We start from the raw sequence: 15,530 nt of genomic DNA on the forward strand, positions 1-15,530 counted from the left end.
TTTATCTATACGGAACCTCACGGCGACGGCGACGGCGACGACGACGGCGACGGCGACGCCGACGGCAGAAATCCGGTTGAAGTGTCCATATAATTGCTATCGCAATAAAAGAATACGTGGAGGTGCTGGTTATCGATCCCAGTACCTCTTGCATGCTAAGCGAGCGCTCTACCATCTGAGCGCTCTACCATCTGAGCTACACCCCCGACGGGTACAACACGTAACGAGGCTCCTTCAAATGCGCACCGCTTCTGGCGTAAAACTAGGGCGAATGGAGGAAAGCGAAGAAGCAACCGGTCGGTTGTCGCGGTGATTGTGCGTTGCACAATGAGGAACGTCTGCCATCTGAATAACGCTTGAGGCAGACTGCAATCTCCATTTTAAATTGTGTGTACAAGTGCATGCGTCAGACATTTACAGAGGTTACATCACCTGCAGTGCGTGACATAATACTAAAAAAGAAAACAAAAGCAGCAGAAAGGAAGGTCATGATTGTAATGGCAATGCCACAAACAGAGCTGCAAAGACAGACGTAATCAATGATACCATGACAGCAACAATTAGCCACATAAAAAGAAAGACACATCATAACGTATATGCGTAGTAATGTAATAAGCTATCAGTAATTACGCATATGGTAATAGTAAGAGCTGAGTAAATGCATACGTTCAAGTTTTACGTGACATGCACGCTCATTAAATGGACGTTTGCATGAAAGTACCTGGAGGCATTGGCTCGTAGGGCTCTGTCTGGACCTCGCGGTGCACAGATTCCACGTGGGAGTGGTCCTGCGAACAAGGCGGGAAAATTTCGTGGGCATTCTCGAATAGCGCGCGGAGGCCATGCTAGTCGCAGAGCACTTCATTCTTCACGTTACGTCACTCTGCCTCCGTCCTCAGGACCAATCGCTAAGCACGCTTCCCGCCTTTGACTGTGGAGCCCCAACATCAAGGAGGCGTATAAATAATTACAAAATGTCATTGGCGACACTTTCTCGGAGAATTAGTCATTACATCGTGTCGGTTTGACCTCTTGCAATATCAGAATGCTTTTAGCGCGGAGTTAACACCATTACGACACGATAAATATCAGGTGACTCACAGTATGCAGCCTAGAGGCCTTGCGTCCGCACCAAAAACCACTGTTGCATGTAGGCAGTGGTTAGAAAAGAAAGCTCTTTAACATAGCTGCCGGTAACCTCCAATTAATGTCATAGTAATGGCGGTCTTCATGCTGAGACCCCTTCAACCAATAAACTTCATTAAGAAAACTAGGCCGGGATGGTTCTTTAAAGAATCCTGGAGTGGTTCGTCGAGGGGAATGCCTAGTATGATATACTCCAGATGGCAATTACGTTAAACGAAATTATACAGTGCCAGTCAGATATCTACACGCATCCTACATAGACTGAGCCAAAACATGCAATACACAAATTAAGGTATCTTATCGCGATTAGAGTCTCTCAGCAAGGTTAAAGGTGCGGTGGATTAGTGGCTTAGTGGCTTAGTGGCTTGGGGATCTTGCTGCTCAGGACAGGCGGTTAGATTCCCATCCTCGGTGGATGCATTACGATGGTATAAGTATACAACGATGCATGTACGTTCACTTACTTATCATTGGGTTCACGTGGGCTCGTGAAGAGCGGTGGTATGAAACTTAGTTGCAAATATTCCGCTTCGGCGTCTATCACATTCACTGTGTTGCTATGGGATGCTACTCAAATCCCATCAAAATACAAAGCTGTTGAGCTTTGAGTGCAAGTTTTGACGGAAGACCCCTGTGGTCGGAATGGAGCGTGGTAAGATATAAACGCAACGATACCGGCAAGGATAAATAAAACGACAAATGAAACGACGTTTCAGCTGCCAAACCGAAGCCACGTGAACGCAAATATGTTTAGTTGTGCGTCAGGCTTAAGTCAGGAGCCGAAACATTGCTTCGCCTGTCGTTTTAACTTACGCTGCCGGCGTCATTGCATTTACATTCTATACCACAGTTGAGTTTTAAGCGACACTAGCAACTAAAGATACCCCCATCGAAAGTTAGGTTTGGTTTCCGTCTAAGCTATGGCGCATACCCACTATGAGGACTCAACCAAGAATCAGATAAAATTATAGCGTGTTGCTTAGTTGTGTCTAGAATGCAAAGGAAACATCAGGCGAAAAAAAACAAATGAAAAGGTAAATAGCATAATTTACTACAAATTTAGCAAGGAAGTCACTCTTAGACAAGTGTATATTCCGCAAATACTTAACTAGCATTCATGTGGCCTTGAGTGTACTCTCGTTCGTAAGAAGCGCTCAAATTCGCCATGCCCTGATGTCAAATTCCCTAATGTGGCCATTTTCATCCAACCAAACAAGTCAGCCTCCCCATGAGCTAATCAGAGATGACGAAATGGCGACTGCGAAAATATGGTCGTACATACATCTCCAGACAGGCGATTTCTGGACGTTTTCGAATTGGACCATATTGCCAAATTCCGCGATGGCCACATTTTGAGTCAATCAGTGAGGCTGTAGCAGCCCTCTGGGCTAATCGAAGCTGGCAAGATGGCGAATTCGACAGTATGCCGGAATATTAAAAGGTGCAGGCCGGCACCCCGGGCTACAGAAAAGCGTTCAGGGTGAATTATGGCGTGTCCTCCGAGACCACAGCGGCGCATATTGCAAAGGCGCGATCTCAGAAGCCACGATTTTTGACACTCACGTCGGTCTGAGTGCCTATGGCTTGCCGCGAAGTAACTGTGGTGGCCGCCAAGAGCGGCTGCTGCTCTTCATGAAACGACGCCGGCTTTCGGGAATCACCCATCATCGCCGCTGCAAAACGAAGTGCGACACAATTGGCCTTGGAGTCAATAATGCACTGGTGATGACACCGCGTTATGTTGACGGCTGCATACAAGTTTTCCAGCCACATTTCGCGGTGTCACGAGCGCCGTTGCAGAGTTCCGGAAAGCAGACGACGTCAGGAAGCTACATTGGGCATTATTTCTGGTAAACCTGCATGATTCTTTTCGGCCGTTTCATTGAGGAATTACTTGCAAGTTTTTGTAATTTTTTTCTCCCTTTCATTTTACGCTATTGTGCCTTTCCTTTACCCAATATCATTCGACATGGGTCATTTTTTTTTCTACAAACTTTACGTATATTGTTCAGAATTGTTAAAAAAGATCGGTGTCATTGTACTCCATATAAGCAAGCAGTAAATGTCGAATGATCGAGTAAAGCAGTTCACTCTACCTTCTAACGTTTTAGGTCTACCCGACAGAGCAAATTTGCACATGTTGAAATAAAAGAGAGTAAAAAACCGGCGTCGGGGGGGGAGCCGGATCAGAACCAGCGACCTATATGCTAATGTGCGCATTTGGAGAACCCTCTGCAGTCCGCGCCACTCTACCAATTGAGCTACCGACGGGGTGTCCACATCGTCACTGCCGACCACTGGGTAGTAAGTTAAGGGTGCCGAATCATGTATTTCAACAGCCGTGCGTTTTAGCCGTTTCAAGGGCCATTTCGCTGCCCACCTTTTAAAACACACTCTAACGCATATTTCCTGCTGATACGGGAAAATGTTACTTCGGGCATATGAGACGGATTTGTCGGTAGTGTGCGAGTCCGCGTACCTGACGATGTGATGGGTGTTAGGCGGGGTGTTAGGCGGGGTGTTAGGCGGGGTGTTAGGCGGGGTGTTAGGTGGGGTGTTAGGTGGGGTGTTAGGCGGGGTGTTAGGCGGGGTGTTAGGTGGGGTGTTAGGTGGGGTGTTAGGTGGGGTGTTAGGTGGGGTGTTAGGTGGGGTGTTAGGTGGGGTGTTAGGTGGGGTGTTAGGCGTGGGGTTGGGCGTGGGGTAGGGTGTTTAGGGGAAATCGGAAAAATATATATATATTACTCTATGCACCAAACTCGTCGAGCTCCATTTGTATTGTGCATTACAATATATAGTTAAATCTTGCACAAAGGCTTTCAAAAGCACGTAATTCAGTCAGAGTAAAAAATATAAATTCGCTGATTATTCTACGTCTTGACTAGTTACTTAAGGTGAATTAGACGTACAGTATCAGAGGAAAAAAAAAATTATGGGGTTTTACGTGCCAAAACCAGTTCTGATTATGAGGCACGCCGTAGTGGGGGACTCCGGAAATTTGGACCACCTGGGGTTCGAAGGAAGCAAAAAAAAAAAAAAAAACGTGGTGGGACAGGGCGGGAAATACGCAACGGACTTAGATCCGAAACAAGCGATACTATAATGAACAGCAATTTGGGGGAAAAAGTGAATTTCCATTTATTTGTAAAAATTAAAAAAAAACTGTCCGTCGAGCCGGATTCGAACCAGCGACCTATGGATATCAGCATTGCATTTTCCTCTACAGTCCACCGCTCTACCAACTGAGCTATCGACGGGACACGTTGGCACTACCAACTTGTGTAAGCAGTTCAATCATACAATGGGTGAGACCAATTACGAATTCGTAAGCTTGTATTTCAACACTGGTGTCAATTCAAATAAGTTTCCAAGGCCTTATTGTCGATTACAACAGTAACACGCCTTATCCCACATACACCTTGGTGGCTCCATGAAACCCACACGTCTGGCACGTCACCCGTCGACTGCGCTGCCGAGCACGAGGTTGCTGGTTCGATCCCCGCCGTGGCGGTCACTTTCGGATAGGAGCGGAATGAAAAACAAAAGATTTATGACATTGGTAAACTAAGCCCGGAGGACAAAATTAATCTGGATCCCCCTAACAAGTGTAGTTTCTGCACGTGAAAACCGACAATTAACTTTTAATCACCCTGCAGATCAGTATTGCAGTTGTGTTACCTGTGTTTTGGCAATACAAAGCCAACCCGAACTAAAGAAATAATTACAGAAATCCTTATAACACGCCAAAAGCAACATGAAAAACAAATATAATCTCGAAATTGGCCTTCTTTCTGACGAAACACCAAGAAATTTAAAAAAAGAAACAGTCCGTCGAGCCGGATTCGAACCAGCGACCTATGGATTTCCGCATTGGGTGCAACCTCTACAGTCCACCGCTCTACCAACTGAGCTATCGACGGAACGAGAAACTTCATGCCCGCCGGTTTTCCTTGAAAGTGGCCATGCACTGCGTGACCCAGTTAAGACAAGCCGAGGCGTGTCTGGCACATCTTACGCGCGGAGCCGCTTCTGCGTCGCACCTGTTACGTTCGTGGCAAAGAATGATCGCGCTTTGTCTGTATCGTTGTTCATTTCTTGTCGCTACTATTGTCACGTCACTAACAGTGCGCATGCCGAGCTTTCTTTGCGTGAGCCGCGTTCTTGGCTCGTGTGCAAACAAAGGAAAATGAAAATGTGAGATAGAATACATTCACTGCTATTTGCTCTCGCAAGCAACGTTTTTAACTTCCAGATTACTACATAACGCGTGCTTGTTGTTGTTGTTGTTGTTGTTGTTGTTGTTGTTGTTGTTGTTGTTGTTGTTGTTGTTGTTGTTGTTGTTGTTGTTGTTGTTGTTGTTGTTGTTGTTGTTGTTGTTGTCGTTGTTGTTGTTGTTGTTGTTGTTGTTGTTGTTGTTGTTGTTGTTGTTGTTGTTGTTGTTGTTGTTGTTGTTGTTGTTGTTGTTGTTGTTGTTGTTGTTGTTGTTGTTGTTGTTGTTGTTGTTGTTGTTGTTGTCGTCGTCGTCGTCGTCGTCGTCGTCGTCGTCGTCGTCGTCGTCGTTGTTCTCGCTTTCTTTTTTCTTCACCCATGCTCTTCATGTCACCCTCAACAAAACGCATTCTGCCAGCCTACAGAAACCTAATAAATCCTCCATGTTAGCTACATAAATTCTCTGTGCAGCCTTTGGCATTATAGCTCTACACATTTTTGTCAACTAGTACGCGCTTATAGACTTCTTGCAGCCAAAACAGCCCGTTTGAAAGTCTGCGGGGAGCAATGGATCACAAGAAATGGACTTGTAGCACTAGGTGGATGGTTCGATTCGTTACCAAGGCAGCCGCATTCTTATGAAGGTGAAATTAAAAAGTTTTGTGTAATTACACTTGGGTGCACGTTAAGAACCCCAGGTTGTCAAAATTATCCCAGAGCTGCCCACTACGGCGTCACACGTAAACCACCACATACAATTTCGGTACGATATACCCTATAAAAAAGTTAGACTAGTTAACAAGTGTTGTACGTAGGAAGTTTATGCTGACTTCATGTTGCCAAAAGTGCAAGTCTATCAAGAAATCAAGATGGCTTGCAGGACTCCTATGAAACATAAATTGCCGTTCTAAATTCGGTTTTGTAATTGGGTGCACCTACACGAGGGCGTTGAGGAAGTGAAACCTGAAGTTAGGATTTGAGCCCCCCCCCCCCCCCCCCCCCAAAGTCCAGTCGCTCAAACAAAACCATTGGGCTTTGCGTCAACTTACGTCGGTCCGAAGCTCTGCTACGAGATGGCGGAAGAATCTTGGGCTGTAGTAGCGAGAAATGGGGCATTTCTGTATTATTCCAAACGTTGCTCGAATCAAATAGCCTGAACAGCAATAACATTCCAAGGAAACTAAACTCACTCACGATGCTGAAGCATAAATGTACCTACAAATATATGGCTATGTAATACAAAGTAGCGAATACAAAAGGCGTAGAAACATGAATATCGAAGATGGTTTGCACGCCTGGATATTCGTCTTCTTTTTAGCTGCAGTGAACTCGAGTCTCAGCGAATGCGAACTATAGGCTAATAACAAGTACTCCTGACTATAGAATGCATGCGGTATCTGCCTGCTTACCTGGAAGAAGCGTGAAAGCTTGTCCTCCATGATGATAGTCCTAACCCTCTGTTCAGATGACCAAGCTCGTGACACCCTGGTTCAGAAAGCGATAACGTGTTCATCCAGCGAAGCGACACATTTTTTGGCGTGTACGCAAGACTTGCAGCCATCGACTAGTGCCACACCGTTTTGTGATGGTTCGGAAGTCTCTCAAGAAAGTGGCTTTCTTTTTTCTCATTTTTTTTTTTTTTTTTTGCATTGCGTTTTCATTTTAATCAAATTCAGCCAGCGCTTCCGTTATTGTGCGAGGTCCGCAAGTTCGTAATCGAAACATAGCGACCGCTTAACATAAGGCTAATTCAAATCATCCTGATTTCAGACATGCGCGGTCGTGTCGCGTCGTGTTTAATACGTTCAAGACGGCATAGGAACTCGACGCGTAGCTGTCAACAGTGCTTAATAAACATGAACTTCAATGCAAAACACGCGATGGTTAAAGCAAATGCTTCAAAGCACAACTGCGTGCTCAATTCACACGGTATCAGCTAAACACCGACAAAAGGCCTTGAATGTTGAATCGGTTAAAATGCAAAACAATATGTACCGTGTTAATTTTTTTTTATTCGAACTGATTTTATAAATTAGCATGCAGGATATAGCGCAAGTCAGCCTGCCTGTTCGGGTGGATTGCCTGAAGACGCCTAAATTGCTTGCAAAACAAATTTAAAGAATGACCAACGAAAATTTGTAATTTAAATACGTATATTCTTCGGCGGACAATTAGGCAATGTTTTAATGGCAATTCAAAGCTTTAAAATCCTACTAGGTAGAAGAGTACAATTTATTTCTGATTTTCAAGGCTTCTTCCCAGATCACACTTTGAAAAACCGGATAACACATTTGTTAGGGTAAAATCCTCGAAGACCATGTGTCGAATATCTAGTAAGCATAGCGGCGCTTACCATACAAATAGGACCAGCGATGTCAGGGTCGCTATCCCAAACAGGAAAGCATAGATCACCCAGGAAACTGAAAAGTATACGACGGAACAGTCCTATTAATATATACGCCCCTTTCAGTGTACCAAACGTATGCTGAAATATTTTTTAATGTTTTGTAGGATATAAAAGTAGGTTAAAATTAAAAGTTTTGAGAAGCTAGGCGCGGCGCTATTAGGTTTGTTTCTTCAGCCTATCGGTGCGTTTGTTGCACTTTGCGGTGCCTGTAAAGGTAGAAGACATCAAGCACACCACTAAATGGATGTCTATGTCAATGGAAAGGCGCTCATTCCTACGGGACTGGTCATAACTATGCAGTGCATTCTAACTAAATTGACTTTACCTTCAAAACCACAGGCATGAAATCGCACTTTTCGCTTGTGGTGCACGTTTCTTATGCACGTTTCTTAAACCCGTTTCTTAAAACGTGCTCTTTCGGCATTTTTATGTACATTTCTCAGGCATGCGTCTAATACATGCAGGCTAATTATGGACGTTATGCATCTTCTTCGCTGGATGCTCAATCTCGTAGCCCACCATATATGACGCCCTACTAGTGTGCGCTCACTCTGCAACTATCATCATCAGCCTATATTTATTTCCACTGCAGGACGAAGGCCTCTCCCTGTGATCTGTAATCAACCCTGTCGTGCGCTAGCTGATTCCAACTTGGGCCTGCAAATTTCCTAACTTCATCACCCCACCTAGTTTTCTGCCGTCCTCGACTGGCACCCATTCTGTTAACTCTAACGGTCCACCGGTTATCTACCGAACGCATTATATGGCCTGCCCAGCTCCATTTCTTTCTCTTAATATCAACTAGAGTATCTGCTATCGCCGTTTGTTCTCTGATCCACACCGCTCTCTTCCTGTCTCTTAACGTTGGGTCTAACATTTTTCGTTCCATCGCACTTTGTGCGGTCCTTAACTTGTTCTCGAGTTTCGTTGTTAACCTCCAAGTTTCTGCCCCATATGTTAGCACCGGTAGAATGCAATGATTGTGCCTGAAACTATACACAGCTCTAAACTCACGCTGATCTGGACGCCTGACGGATTTCCTCACCTTCGCAATCATCGGACGAGGTGCTTCCCTGCCGATAGGTGGACTTGCCCGGTGGACACCAAAGGCAGAATGGGGAGCCGTGCTGCTCGGTGTAGGAACCGAAGTCGCAGGGGATGCAGTTCCGGAACTCGCCGCCAGGGCTGAAGGACCCGGGACGACAGACGTCTGCAAGACAGTCATGCCTGAGCGACCAGTTCCTCTTACTATTAGCACGGGATGGACTCGACGGTTGCCTGTTTTGAAAGCTTGCGGGCCTCGATGTTTCTCTTTCAACACGTGAAAAGAAATATGGTAATTTGGCGCACATTCTCGGGCTTTCGACAGTCTCTGACAGGAATATTGCATAGGGGGGACGCAAGTGGGCAACAGACGACACACAGCCGTTACTTGTGGTTTCTTCTGTCCTCCCCGTTTCCGCGATGCTCAAGATAAAGATACCACGACAGTCTGTAACAGACCTTCCCACTTTCCGCGTATCTTTTCGCTTGGCTGGCGGAAAGCTAACATGCGAGCACTGAGGGTACTTATGTTGCCTTTCGGAGAACCTGATAGGGGTTCAATTAATCTGTAGCCTATGCTATCCGCGCCGTCCTAGCTTGCAAGTGCCGCTCCGAGACTTAATAACGAATCTATCATCTTCCCGCAATTGCTAGGGGAAGCATATGTGTTCCCCTGTACAAGTCTCGACTATATAGCAGCTAATTAAACCACGTTACACAAACGTTGACGGCTCATCAGCTGTTCCAGCCTCTCGGTGTACTGCCGCCCCTTTTCCAGTTTCTGAGACTTTCGCTCAGAGACTGTGACAACATGAAAGCTTACTTACAGCAGCGCTGCTCGCTGATGACGTAGCCCACGCGACATCCCGTTTCGTTCTTGTCGCTGTCGAACTACTGTAAGACAGATCGAAAAAGGTTTCTGAACACTCATTCCTGAATGAATGCTGCATATGTAAAACGCAAAGTGTGAGATACAAGTGAGTGTACAACAGTCTCAAACTAAACTTCATAAGTGTTATGCATGCTCTAGACATAAAACTTAAGCGCACTTTTATTCGTGTTGATGGTATTCAAGGACATTGCGTCTGATATCTACATCCATTTATCAAGAGCGAATTCCCGCATTCCTAAACGAATCGCGACTCTCCTGTACATTCGTGTTAAAGATAACACGTTCAAATTTTCGATAACAATAATATTGGTCATTGAGTTTATGAGCGTACATCGTGCTTACACATGTGTATTTGTGTTAACGTGCATGCATGTGCGTGTCTGTGTGGATGTTTGTGCGTAAGCGTGTACGTCTGTGGTCTATTTGCGTGTGCACGGGTTTGGTCATGTATGTGCTTGCGTGCGTATGCGTGCGTGTGCGACACAACCTTGTGACGTTCGAATAGTCTCGTGCAAAAAAAAAGTGTAACAATTAGATGGTATTCCACGAAATGCAGTGCACTAATTACTGATCCCACCCACCTTGGATCTCGTGACGAACTTTGATGAACACCTCGCGTCGTGGCAACCGGACGTAGCCCGAGCACTCGTAGTAGCCGCTCAGCACAGCCGCGACCCTGGGAAACCTGAGGTGACCCGTACTGCGGACGAGAGGGCCGGACACGCTATGATTTAGGGGATTGCACCAAGGATGTTAATTCTCGACTTCGTATTTGCTAACCGCCTCCTGTACTCCGAGTTGCTTCAGTGCACACCTCGAGAGTTTATCTACGCATGCCAAAACTACAAAGGGGAAGTGCGTTCACCGTCGTCCGTTCAGAAGCAGGATAACCTGACCGGGCTAATGCGATCACATAAGGCGGGTTCGAGTCCGCGGGCGATTAAAAAGTGAAAATTGGGTGGAACGCACGGGACTCAAAGAACAGAAAACAGCTAAATTAAAATTAAATTAAATTATGGGTCTTTACGTGCCAAAACCACGATCTGATTATGAGGCACGCCGTAGTGGGGGACTCCGGAAATTTGGACCACCTGGAGTTCTTTAACGTGCACCTAAATCTAAGTACAGAAAACAGCTGTCACAGCCTCCATACAAGGGGTAGACCCTACGTATGTAATTATATCCAATCTATATATTGATATATCATTGCATCCATCTACAGTCTTTCAATCTGCCCATCTATCCATACATCTATCTATCTATTTCATCTACATATTTACAGCCGTGGTCGACTAGACCCACTCCTCCCAGCAGCGGGAGGCGCTAATTTAGAATTTATCATCAACGAAGATGGAGGTATCTTTTTTCCCTTTTCTATACAAAAATCATTTTTTTTTACTTAAATCCATGTCGTATCTTCGAAAAAGATTTCACGTTTATGTTTTTATCGTTTTACCGTTGAATGTTGTTAGCTTGCTTCCACTGCATATGTATGCATTATCCTTCCTGCGTGGACCATGCATCCGCGGTATTCAATAAATAAAAGTAAACAAATCTGTCTATCTATCCACGTAAATCTATCGACAATTTATTCGTCCATCTGTTTAGCTATCCATCTGACTGTTTATGAACCAAATCTACCATCAATTATGTGCCTCACCTGACTGACAGCAGCGCCTGGCTGAGCCACGCCGTGCCACCGGCCTGATCAGTCCAGCGAGCCTGCGTAACCGTGACGCCTTCCTTGGCTGCACAAGGCATCACCAGTGAATCGTGCAGTCTGACACGGTGAACCTGAAGTTTCTTGGCGACCAGTTTGGTGCTTCCACTGCAGCGAAAAGCCGATAACGCCAGGAGAACCAAGAGGCTGGAGGCCTGGCGCATCACATCATCTTCTTCTTCACCTTAACCCCCTTATTTTTAATTTTTTTTTTTTTACACGAGGCGTACTAAAAAAAAAAATGCAATAAGCATACCGTTCTATTACATGCAGGTAGTGCAGCAATGAATTAGTGCCCTTGTTGTCCATTAAATTAAATTAAAATATGGGGCTTTTACGTGCCGAAACCATGATCTGATTACGAGGCACGCCGTTGTGGTCGACACCGGAATAATTTAGACCACTTAGAGTTCTAACGTGCACCTAAATCTAAGTACATGGGTGTCTTCTGCATTTCGCCCCCATCGAAATGTGGCCACCGTGGCCAGGATTTATTCCCGCGACCTGGTGCTTTGCAGCCCAACACCATATATCCACTATAAGCAACCACAGCGGGTGCCTGTTACCCAATGAGTGAACCCATCTGAGACATTCGGCTTCAGTGCTGCCTCCCTAGGCATCTTGCGCCTAACGCCCTTAGTATCAGGACACAGCCACAAAACAGGATGATGACTGTTCGCCGTATAGATACGCATGCCGGGCACTTGGGACACGTTGTGGGCTTATCATTTGGAGATACCCAGGTGCAACTAACAACAGGTGTCAGTGCCGAAGACAAACTTATTCCACCCGGGAAAGGTTGTAGGAAAGAAAGCAGGCAGATTGGGGAAGAAGGTGCACGACACACTACTGGCCTATCAACTCAATGTTTCATGGCATGTTTGACATAACACTTTTCTAGGGAGAGTTGCTCCGCTTGCTTGGAAAAACGGGACCAGTCAAACGCGACCGCAATCAGCTCGTCGCCAAGGTTCTTGCAGTGGTTCCTTTGGTCTATAAGATTAACAGCGAGGGTAATTGGTCGCGCAAACTACTCTTCGCGCCCGCTCCTCACGTGCGTTTTGTGAGCTTGCTTTTGCGCAAGGTTGTCTGCTAGCCTTGCCGTGATTTCTCATTTGGTTTACTGAAAGACTTCCCACGTGACCGTGTGCTGTAGCAAGGCCTTGTCGGGAGTAACGCGACCATGGAGGCAGTGAACATGGAAGATAGCGGGGTCACCAAATCTGCACTGCAAGGTGTCTCGGACTGAGTGTCGCTTTGAAAAAAAAAACAAAAAACATGCGCAATTGTTTGGACCTGCTGACCCCAGTTTCTTCGGCGATTGCTGCCTCTTGGAGTACTTCCTTGTTGCTGAGGAGACTTTGCTGCATCTTGTCTTGGCTGGGCAGTCTGAGAGCGGAGAAACTTTCTTTGCCTATGCAATGCGGCAAGAAAAATGGGAGTGTGCTTCACGTATTTGAGCAATAGTTTTGACATCTCGCAAATCTATTCCAATTTTTTTTGTCGCATAAGATGAAAGGAAAGAAGTTTAAGCCGATGCACTGCGCACTCTATGCAACTGCTAAGTGCGAAAATTCTTCGCGACCTGCTTGTATTTTACTTGATTTTCTTCCCTTTAATAAGGCAACTCATTCGTGCGGTTTTATGGATTCAATGACTTTCAAGGTCTCGCTGTTGATGTCGGTCGCAGTGTGCAGATGCGTGCCTGTTTCAGCCGACTTCTAAAAAACAGTGTGTCGTTTAGCCACCGCTATATAAGTTCACTATTGAGACTCACTATTGAGTCAGAGAACACTGTAAGGCGCGTCGCGTTTGTCAGTCTCCTCCACGGTAAATTTTACTGGCTCATATTCGGCGTCAAGCAGCCGGCCTCTCAAAACGTATACCGGCCGGGTGTTGTGTGGCGAAGGCCGAAACGTCTTGAAAGCCATCGCCAGAGCAGAGCCCATTTTTTCGATAAAGAGGACGTTCTACTTCGAAGCATACGATACCCTGTCTAAGGCTTCATCAATGTTCGGTTGCGCTTCAGGCGTGGTGCTATGGACAAAAAAAAATAATAAAATAAGCCGCGACATTTGAGGACCTTTAATGTGCTATCATTAGGAGAGCCAAAATTGAAAAAAGCGCATGTGTTTAAAGTGTGGGAAGCCTATCACGTGACAGATGTAGAGAGGGGATGAGAGAGCTTAAGAGGAAGCTTTAGCTCTAGTGCTCCTATCTAAATACATGTAAAAGCAGAATTAGTTTCTCTCAACAACCACTGCGCCAAATTTGACGAGGTTTGATGCTCATAAAAGAAACACTTAGAATCTAGTGACTGTTGGTTTCGAATTTTCGATGTAGGTTGTCAATTGTTTATTAAATATTGGCGAAAGTCGCATAAATTTCAGAAAACAAAACTATCAAGTTTACAAATGTGTAACTCAGCAATGAAAATAGATATCGAAATTCTGTCAATTGCATCTAGTAGTACATCTAAAGCGGACAAAATTGATGCTACACATGAATTCGAAAAAAATTTCTAATACAGCTTTTGCAGAACAATTGTACACAACGTATCAAATTCACGTAAGATATAAACTGACATATCGAATTTCTCCGCTTTGAATGATTTAATGGATGCCGTTTACAGAACGTTGATATCTGTTCTTGTTGCAGAGATATTAATTTGTAAACGTCGTGCTTCTATTTTTTTTTTTTTCTAGAACTTCCGATGTTTTGAAAATTATTTTACCAATATTGCCCTAAATCGAAATTCCGCTTCCAATAGTCACTAGAATTTAACTTTATCTCTCAAATGCAACAAATTTCAATAAAATCTGTCCAGGGGTTATCTCAGAAAAGCGTTTTTTCGTTTTACATATATTTGAATAGGCCGCGTCGTAGTTGGGCCCCAGCTAAAGCCTACTCTTAAAGGGGCAGGCAATCACTCAAAAGATGCATTGAAATAACCCTGTTGATGGAAACATTCCCTATCGTATTGTTTAAAACGAGCCATGTTTTTCTCATTAACCTCGGATTTAAATTTCTAATTCTTCATTAGAAGTCGGCAAAAATCACCTTTGGCGCTCCACACGGCAAAAACATGAAGATGAGGTCTACCACGTGATATTCTTTAAGTGTGCGCGGTTTCGAGTCTTTTTATTAGTATTGAAATGCAGTACAGTTTGTTCTGTTATAAGATTTTTCTAACTTACAATGCTCAGATAGGCCTTCGTTTGTAGTGAGTAGAAAAGTGGCGCTGCCTTCGCCTTCGTTTTCGATCTTGGCTCGTCCATCGAAAGATTAACGGCGACGGAGGTCGGCCAGCCATGACGTGGGCGTGTACTTGGGGGAAAACGCGGTATAAATATAAGAAAGGTCTGCACAACGACGCGAGCTTATTGTACCTCTGAAAATTGGTCGATTAGGTCAAAATGTAGGCGGTCAGCCACAGCTGCACCCGCTCCTGTGAAAGCAGAACGATGGGCGGCTTTCTCGATTTGCGAGGTGGGCTACCAGCATCGCTCTCACTTCTCAGCGTTGCTGGAGGAAGGACTCTTACTTTTTTTAGAGGCTGCTCGGATCGAAAAAATTCTGCTAACGAAATACCCACGCGCTTTTGAAAGTAACCGCTACAGGTATAAAGATTACCTAGGGTGAGCTTTGCGTTGCGCCATAAAAAATTGGGTCCTCAAAAATCAGTTGTCAGTCCCTTTAGAAGAGCGTATACCAGTGCAACTCACGGTATAGTCTCCTCCGGACCCCCGCCGGTTGCACTTGGCTCCTTGAAGAGGTAGGTCGTGCGTCGAGTCGACTCCTGAAGAACGCTTTGCAATTTGGTGGACGCGGTTTAAACCACGGATCCGGGCGATCAAAGAGGTGCAACGTATTGCTCACGCATTTCTCTCGAATTCACCGATAAATCGCCATTTTCTTTACTATAGAATGCTTCCAATGACACACCGGTGTTTTGGCCCTTACTTGACGAGTCCGCTGACGATCTCCTACATCGCTAGTTGTCAGATGCATCGCCATATCTGCGCTTCACTTCTTGTGGACGATTTACGCATGACAAAGGATGTCTTGCAAGTGGTGTGGCGTTGACGAAGCACCTCAGTTGTTGCAGAACGCTT

The 15,530-nt window shown here is 45.2% G+C and overlaps 1 long non-coding RNA gene and 2 other non-coding genes across 3 annotated transcripts; all 3 read right to left on the bottom strand.

Annotated features, from left to right (window-relative positions):
* Window positions 1–4,308: 4,308 nt before the first annotated feature.
* Window positions 4,309–4,400, bottom strand: Trnay-gua (transfer RNA tyrosine (anticodon GUA)). The gene is given in 2 exon segments: window positions 4,309–4,344; window positions 4,364–4,400. It is a non-coding gene; the product is annotated as a tRNA-Tyr (tRNA).
* A 570-nt stretch (window positions 4,401–4,970) lies between these two features.
* Trnay-gua (transfer RNA tyrosine (anticodon GUA)) lies at window positions 4,971–5,063 on the bottom strand. The gene is made up of 2 exons: window positions 5,027–5,063; window positions 4,971–5,006 (listed from the first exon to the last, which is right to left on the bottom strand). It is a non-coding gene; the product is annotated as a tRNA-Tyr (tRNA).
* A 1,698-nt stretch (window positions 5,064–6,761) lies between these two features.
* On the bottom strand, window positions 6,762–8,963 carry LOC119464924 (uncharacterized). Its single transcript, XR_005194661.2, has 3 exons — window positions 8,805–8,963; window positions 7,706–7,772; window positions 6,762–6,837 (listed from the first exon to the last, which is right to left on the bottom strand). It is a non-coding gene; the product is annotated as an uncharacterized LOC119464924 (long non-coding RNA).
* Between the last annotated feature and the right edge of the window lie 6,567 nt (window positions 8,964–15,530).

The sequence above is a fragment of the Dermacentor silvarum genome, chromosome 9, assembly GCF_013339745.2.
Source record: "Dermacentor silvarum isolate Dsil-2018 chromosome 9, BIME_Dsil_1.4, whole genome shotgun sequence".
In the NCBI taxonomy this organism is placed as follows: Eukaryota; Metazoa; Arthropoda; class Arachnida; order Ixodida; family Ixodidae; genus Dermacentor; species Dermacentor silvarum.